This window comes from Lampetra planeri, chromosome 18, assembly GCF_965212315.1.
Source record: "Lampetra planeri chromosome 18, kcLamPlan1.2.h2, whole genome shotgun sequence".
Classification (NCBI taxonomy): Eukaryota; Metazoa; Chordata; class Hyperoartia; order Petromyzontiformes; family Petromyzontidae; genus Lampetra; species Lampetra planeri.
This window is the reverse complement of record NC_136124.1, coordinates 8,495,508-8,503,167: the sequence shown is the minus strand read 5'-3', so window position 1 is coordinate 8,503,167 and position 7,660 is coordinate 8,495,508. Positions and strand designations below refer to the sequence as shown.

General features: G+C 55.9%; 2 long non-coding RNA genes across 2 annotated transcripts; both read right to left on the bottom strand.

The window, feature by feature from the left end:
- Window positions 1-861: 861 nt before the first annotated feature.
- On the bottom strand, window positions 862-2,724 carry LOC144723720 (uncharacterized). The gene is made up of 3 exons (XR_013586271.1): window positions 2,629-2,724; window positions 1,820-1,871; window positions 862-1,132 (listed from the first exon to the last, which is right to left on the bottom strand). It is a non-coding gene; the product is annotated as an uncharacterized LOC144723720 (long non-coding RNA).
- Window positions 2,725-3,885: 1,161 nt separating this feature from the next.
- Window positions 3,886-5,293, bottom strand: LOC144723719 (uncharacterized). The gene is made up of 3 exons (XR_013586270.1): window positions 5,202-5,293; window positions 4,806-4,880; window positions 3,886-4,222 (listed from the first exon to the last, which is right to left on the bottom strand). It is a non-coding gene; the product is annotated as an uncharacterized LOC144723719 (long non-coding RNA).
- Window positions 5,294-7,660: the final 2,367 nt, after the last annotated feature.

The following is a 7,660-nucleotide window of genomic DNA, read 5'->3' as shown; positions in this document are numbered from 1 at the left end:
CCCTAACTACGCGGCTCGAAAACAAGCCTCCAGCATCGGGCACGGGTTGTTATGATTGTCGTCGTCAGACCGGAGAAGCGGCGCGCAAGTCTGGAGGAGAACGCGGCAGGCGAGTGGTAGAGATGCGACCGGGCAAACGCGGCCGCCCTCCCATTAGCGCGGTCGGCTACGTGCGGTGCGCGAAGAAAAGTTCGACAGACGTACATTTCACGCGGGTCCCGGCGACCAGGAGGAAGGCCTGAGAGCCGACGTTGGGAGGCTGTCAGGGCAGGACAAGGAGGTCGCGTGTCTCCTGGCAAAGGGGAGAAGGGGTTGGTGAGGTTGCGATGGTGGCATCGACGGCTCTGGCCACGATGGCTTCTCGACCTCGAATCGAACGCGCGGACACGTGCTGGCCAACCGAGGCCCTGCGAGGATTAGGGAGACGCGAGGGCCGCGGGTCGAGCGACGCGCGGCCTTCAGCAGCCACCGGCACGCCGGCCTCCACGTTCACAGCCCTTCCCCAGAGCAGAGGCCGCATCTCACTTTACAGGCCTCTTCAATCCGCTGCTGGATGACGGCCACTCCGCAACCGTATCTGTCACGGGGCTTTGTTTGACCATACTTCACCACGATGGTGAGTTTGTTTCGCCGAAGGGGGTGGTTAAGAGGCGGTTCAAACATCGCTCGCCACGGATGTTAGCCATGGCAAAGATTCGAACTCAAGATTGCAGGGCAGTGCGGGGTTCGCAGCGTGGCGAGCTATCCACCGCACCGCAACGCGTTAATCGACGAGCAAAAACCCATTGCATGTGGCAGTAAAACAAAGAAAAAAAAACAATATTTGATTAAAATGCATTGGTTTACACTTTAAAGCTTTGGGCGGTCCATGCCAGTGGAAAGGTTAAGCTCTTTAAGCGCCATGCTTGGGAGCGCCGCGCCGTGGAGATGGTGGCCGCTGACAGACGTGGGGGGCACGTCCCGGGCGCGGGCGCTGGCCTCCCACGCGCGGCCAGGCTCGGGTTTCCGCTCCTCGCCTCCCGGCGCTGGGGATGCGGCGAAGGCGGACAGCCTCCACGGCCACACGGCCACTCGGCCGCTCGTCCACCACGTGACAAATGAATGTGTTTGGCTCGTGTTGGGTGGTGGAGGGCTGTTGACGACACAGATTTGGCCAGATCGTTAAGTGGCCGTACCCAAACACAACTGTGAATCGTAACATTGGCTGCGGAATCCTACGTGTGACGTTAACACCATCCCTCATGTTTCATTCTCATGCACATCACCGTTCATCATCATGTTAACTTAATACATGCATCATCATTGTCAAAAACCACGCTTATTATATTATCATTGTTACCATCATCACGAACGTCATCAACACGGTACGCATGATTATTATCGATTTAAAGCTTTCGTGACTGCAGGGATTCATCTTCTTGGTTATTTCGGTAAAGTCACGTAAAGTCTACGTGACTTTACCGAAAGAACCAAGAAGATGATTATTATCGTCGTCAATAATCTTTTTGTCGCATCATCACGGTCATCGCCGTGATGTGCATAATGGCCAGCAGGATGGTGCAGTTGAATCACTCGCCCCTCACAGCTAAACAATTGTTCACAATGTAACAGGTATTGGCCAAACATCCCAATGCTGAAAATTACCCGCAAATTACTCAGTCGGGATTTACACACGGCAACAGAAGTGCCCCCTACTGAGAACATCTGTACTGAGACTCAGTGAGACTATCCTGGGTAAACAAGCGTAATAACAACAACAGCATAATCATCGTCGTGTTAATGTAGAGTGTACAAATGCGCGATATAGGCGCACACTTACGCTCGCTCGTGACCAGCGACGAGATTCACCGGAGAACCACTCGAGGTGATTACTGTGGAACAAATGGAGCAATGCAGCACACTGGCGGTGCGATTCACACGATGAGACACGATGAGATAGACGACGAGACACACCATGAGACACACGACGAGACACACCACGAGACACACGATGAGATAGACGACGAGACACACGACGGGACACACGACGGGACACACCACGAGACACACCACGAGACACACCACGAGACACACCATGAGACACACCATGAGACACACCATGAGACACACGATGAGACACACGATGAGACACACCATGAGACACACCACGAGACACACCACGAGACACACCATGAGACACACCATGAGACACACCATGAGACACACGATGAGACACACCATGAGACACCATGAGACACACCATGAGACACACGATGAGACACACCATGAGACACACCATGAGACACACCATGAGACACACCACGAGACACACGACGGGACACACCACGGGACACATCACGAGACACGCGACGAGACACACCATGAGACACGCGACGAGACACGCGACGAGACGATGCTCATGTGCTAGAGACACGATGGCTCATTTAGCACTGACAATTAGCCAGCCCTTCCCATATTTACTCAGGAAAATGTTTAAGATATGTATGTGTACGTAGCGAGTTAACGGTTTAAACGCTCGCGTTTGAGCAAAGGTTAGTGCGGAGGTTAGGCGCGGGATTATAAATCAGGAATGGGAGTGAGGTCACTGAGGGTCAAGTCTGGGCTGCAGACCCAAACGTGGAACATTACCCTCGTGGTGATGGTGGTGGTGGTGGGTTTCCTCTCCTCCTGGACACAGGCCGAACGCGGCCAGACGCGTTCCACGCGTCACGAACCGCCAGGTCCCCCCCCCCCCCGACTGTGAAATCCCAGACTCTGCAGCTCGTGACGCGGCATCGCCGCCGTGGCGGTGAGGCCGCCGTGGTGGTGAGGCCGCCGTGGTGGTGAGGCCGCTGTAGTGGTGAGGCCGCCGTGGTGGAGAGGCCGCCGTGGTGGAGAGGCCGCTGTAGTGGTGAGGCCGCCGTGGTGGAGAGGCCACCGTGGTGGAGAGGCCGCCGTAGTGGTGAGGCCACCGTGGTGGAGAGGCCACCGTGGTGGAGAGGCCGCCGTGGTGGTGAGGCCGCCGTGGTGGTGAGGCCGCCGTGGTGGAGAGGCCACCGTGGTGGAGAGGCCGCCGTAGTGGTGAGGCCACCGTGGTGGAGAGGCCTCCGTGGTGGTGAGGCCGCCGTGGTGGTAAGGCCGCCGTGGTGGTGAGGCCGCCGTGGTGGTAAGGCCGCCGTGGTGGTGAGGCCGCCGTGGTGGAGAGGCCACCGTGGTGGAGAGGCCGCCGTGGTGGTGAGGCCACCGTGGTGGAGAGGCCTCCGTGGTGGTGAGGCCGCCGTGGTGGTAAGGCCGCCGTGGTGGTGAGGCCGCCGTGGCGGTGAGGCCGCCGTGGTGGTGAGGCCGCTGTAGTGGTGAGGCCGTCGTGGTGGAGAGGCCGCCGTAGTGGTGAGGCCGCCGTGGTGGTGAGGCCGCCGTGGCGGTGAGGCCGCCGTGGTGGTGAGGCCGCTGTAGTGGTGAGGCCGTCGTGGTGGAGAGGCCTCCGTGGTGGTGAGGCCGCCGTGGTGGTGAGGCCGCCGTGGCGGTGAGGCCGCCGTGGCGGTGAGGCCGCCGTGGTGGTGAGGCCGCCGTGGTGGAGAGGCCGCCGTGGTGGTGAGGCCGCCGTGGTGGTGAGGCCGCCGTGGTGGTGAGGCCGCCGTGGTGGAGAGGCCTCCGTGGTGGTGAGGCCGCAGTGGTGGTGAGGCCGCCGTGGTGAGGCCGCCGTGGTGGAGAGGCCGCCGTGGTGGTGAGGCCGCCGTGGTGGTGAGGCCGCCGTGGTGGAGAGGCCGCCGTGGTGGTGAGGCCGCCGTGGTGGTGAGGCCGCCGTGGTGGTGAGGCCGCCGTGGTGGAGAGGCCGCCGTGGTGGAGAGGCCGCCGTAGTGGTGAGGCCACCGTGGTGGAGAAGCCTCCGTGGTGGTGAGGCCGCCGTGGTGGTGAGGCCGCCATGGTGGTGAGGCCGTCGTGGTGGAGAGGCCTCCGTGGTGGAAAGGCCGCTGTAGTGGTGAGGCCACCGTGGTGGTGAGGCCGCCGTGGTGGAGAGGCCGCTGTAGTAGTGAGGCCGCTGTAGTAGTGAGGCCGCCGTGGTGGAGAGGCCGCTGTAGTAGTGAGGCCGCCCTAGCGGTGAGGGCTCTCCTCCAGGCGGTGCCGTTTCCAAGCATCTCCGTCGCTGCTCCGCACGGGCCTTGTTCATGTTGCAGCTTTAGAGCTTCATCAATGTGAGCGGCCATTTGGTGGAAGTCCGCTGCTGGATGAGGGCCTCCTCACGCTGTGCGGAGTCGGGGGGGGGGGGGCGTTTGACCGGGCCTCGCCGTGCTACTCGGCGCGGGGTGTTGGTGAACGCCGGGAGCATGGACGGGGGAGCATAGTGCAGCACAACAATGTATTGCACTGCACTGCAATTGTCCAGTGCAGTAGGGAAATTTATCTATTGTACAAACTGTTATATTATTTGATCTGCTTTCGTGACGTAGATGCTCTTAGCCAGAGCTGTGAACACCAGACCGGAGTGGAGCTGTAGCGAGTTCAACGTCGTTTTGTGACCACACAACAAGCGGAGGAGTGGTGGCACAGCGATTAGCACACTGCACTAATAACCAGGCGTCTTGACTTCGTTCCAGGCCATGGCTGACTTGAGTGGCGAGTGCATCTCAACCGGTCCTGGGTTCACCCCCCAAAAATTAAGCAACCCACACTGACCAGTGTGGTGAAGTACGAAGTCAAACAATTCACATGACTGCCTTTATCCGGCAGTGGATTCGCAAAGGGCTGTAAAATGATATTGCTAATCACCGCATTACAAATGTATGCTTAAGTTGTGTATAAGTGGGTCATTTTCTTCATTCACATACCTTTGGTCCATCCTGCAAAGAGTGTCTGTCATGTGGACATGAAGCACAAACGTTTGATTCCACCGTTGGAATAAGCTGCAATGAGAAAAAATACAATCTATCATCCTGATCACTTGCACAGCCAATCGGTGACCGGGCTGAGATCATGGAATCTCCGAGAACCCAGTTAATTCACGGACAGCGGCGACTGCTCCGCGTCTGCGACGACACACGACTACGCGCGGTCAAAGTAGGGCCGTCGGCATCAGAGGGCAGAGTGAAATGCCGCCAATGTACATAGATCGGTTTACACCTCCGCAGCCGTCCCGCCCAGGGTCACCGTGGAGGCAGCGTGGAGCCTCACAGCGGCCCCTGTGAAGGCAGCAGCCCTGGCCTGCGATGACGTTTCTCACTCACCACTAATTTCGTCTCCGGGATTACATTTCTCTCCGCCCGCTCGGCCGCCGCCTGTTGTAGCCGCTTCTCCCTTTCTCCGCCGGCAAAGCGAGGGGCTCTGCAAAAATACCGCCGAGTTGAGATTTTTTTTTAGGGCTTTTTTTCTTTCTTTTCATGTGACTCGGTAAACGTTGGTGTAGGCGCGATGAGCACCGCATTACGGACTTGCAAATAACGCGATTCTATCTCAAGCACACATACGCACGGTACGCGGTGTGTACATTGTGTGCATTGGAGGGGGTTGCGTTTCACGGAGGGAAATGTATGGTTCTTTCTTTTTTTAATCGTATCAGGTAAGGCCCATTGAGCGATACAGCTCTTTTTTTTCAGAAGCGACCTGCCCACAGTTGATAGCTCAACCAAGTGGCTTATCATGTGGAAATGTATAGCAGCCAAATACTCGTAAAGCATGTGTTTTTAAATGTGTGGGGAAAACCCGAAGGACCAGGAGAAAATTCCATGCGCTCACATGGAGAGAAACATGCAAACTCCAAAAAATACAAGCGTCAGGGTCGGGATAAACCCACGGCCTTCTGTATGCCAGGCGAGGTAGTTAACATCTCACCACTGCGGCGCCCCAGCCACATGTCTGCATTTGTGTTCTCTCACACACGACACACCATCACTCCACTGCTGGATGAGGACCTCCCCCACAACTGTGTGGGTCGTCGGGTTATTTGACCATGCTTCACCACGCTGGTCAGTGCGGGCTGTTGAAGCATAGGCGCAGGAGCATAGAAGTACGGTACAACGGTTGATATTTTCGCACCGCCCTCCGCTTCGCGCGGAGCCCCGCGTCATCTGACTGCACCTGTCAAACGTGCATGCCGGTGGTCGCCCATCCAAGCGCTGTCCAGGCTCAAACCTGCTTAGCTTCTGAGATGCGATGAGATCCGCTGGATCCTGGGCATTTGACCAAGGGTATGTACACTTATTAAGGGTGATGAGAGTGGCAGTGATAATAACCACTCATCCGGAACAGAATATCTCAGCGCACTGCTCTGCGGGAGAGCCCAACAGGGGAGGAGGGGGGGTGAGCACGATACCCCCCCCCCCCCCCCCGTGCGATCGTGTGAGAAATTCGAGGCAAAGTAAAACAAAGGAAGACTTCTGACTTTGCCGACAAGTGTCAGCTGTGTAACCCATGCAGCAGCTCGTGCCGATCGGCTATTTAATACGGTGAGCACACTGCCAATGTCTGCAGTCGTGATTCTAAAAAGCCAAAGTGATCTCCTGCTGCTCAAATGAGCGTTGAGGCGGTGCGCATCTTCTGTTCACAGCCCTGAGCCAGTGGTGGAAATTCCACATTCCTATGGCGGCGGGAAGTCTTTCTGCAGGACAACCACTGTTGACTTTTGCCGTGAAGTGGTATCTATTTTAACGAGCCCAGAGTGATGATGGTCTGGGTGAACCCCCCCAACCAGGATTTGAACTCATAACCTTTCGATTGCGAGCCGCTCGCTCTAGCGCCGAGCCACCCTGGCCAGGTACTATAGTCGCTTGGTCTCTATCGGATTATCGCAAGCTTCGTGAGTGGGACGGAGTGCTCAACGGGAAAACATCTGCATCGACGTCAGGGCCGCGTCTATATTAGAGGATCGAGTTTCAATCCGGTCCGAGTGGCACTGCATATCTTGTCAGCTTTGATGGATCAGTCAGATCTGTCAAACTACCCAGGAGGGCGGTGAACTCCCGCTCACGGTGCCACTGAGTGGTGCCGGTCGCAGCATCGTCAGCCTGATATTTTAATTCTCAAAACAACTCAATGCAAACAAACTCAACACACGCCTTCATCCGAGGCCACGGTGTTATTGGCGAGTGCGTTGAGTTGTTTTGATAGCTGTTGCTGGTGTGGGTGATTCATCACAAAACAGAATATAAATTAGCAAAATGTTGCAAACTATAGCCCACATCAAGGAGGTAATCTTACTCTTAGGTTTTTTCGGTAAAGTCACGTAAGTAAAAAATTTAATTAAAATTAATAAAAGTAATAATAGAAATAAAATAATAAATCACGACGTTTCGGAGGCAACACAAGTCTCCGTCATCAGGTGGGACCGTCACAGCTATATTTCTATTATTACGTTTATCAATTTAAATTTTATTTTTTACCTACGTGACTTTACCGAAAAAACCTAAGAGTATGAATCCTTGCAGTCACGAAAGCTTCAAATCTAGAATTAAGGAGGTAATCTACTTTTTTTTTTAAATCCAAATCACCGAAGTCGACCAGTTTCTATAACCTCGTGGACGCAGTGTGCATGTCCCGTCACTGGGGCCGTAGACACGCCCGCGGAGCTGAAATCGGTCTGAAAAAAACCCAACGCGCTAACCCACAAAAACGTTCCCACCCACTGGGCCCAAGAGATGTCCAGCGCAAGCCACGTACGTCGGCTGCCCTTGTGCTGCAGAAATGTGAT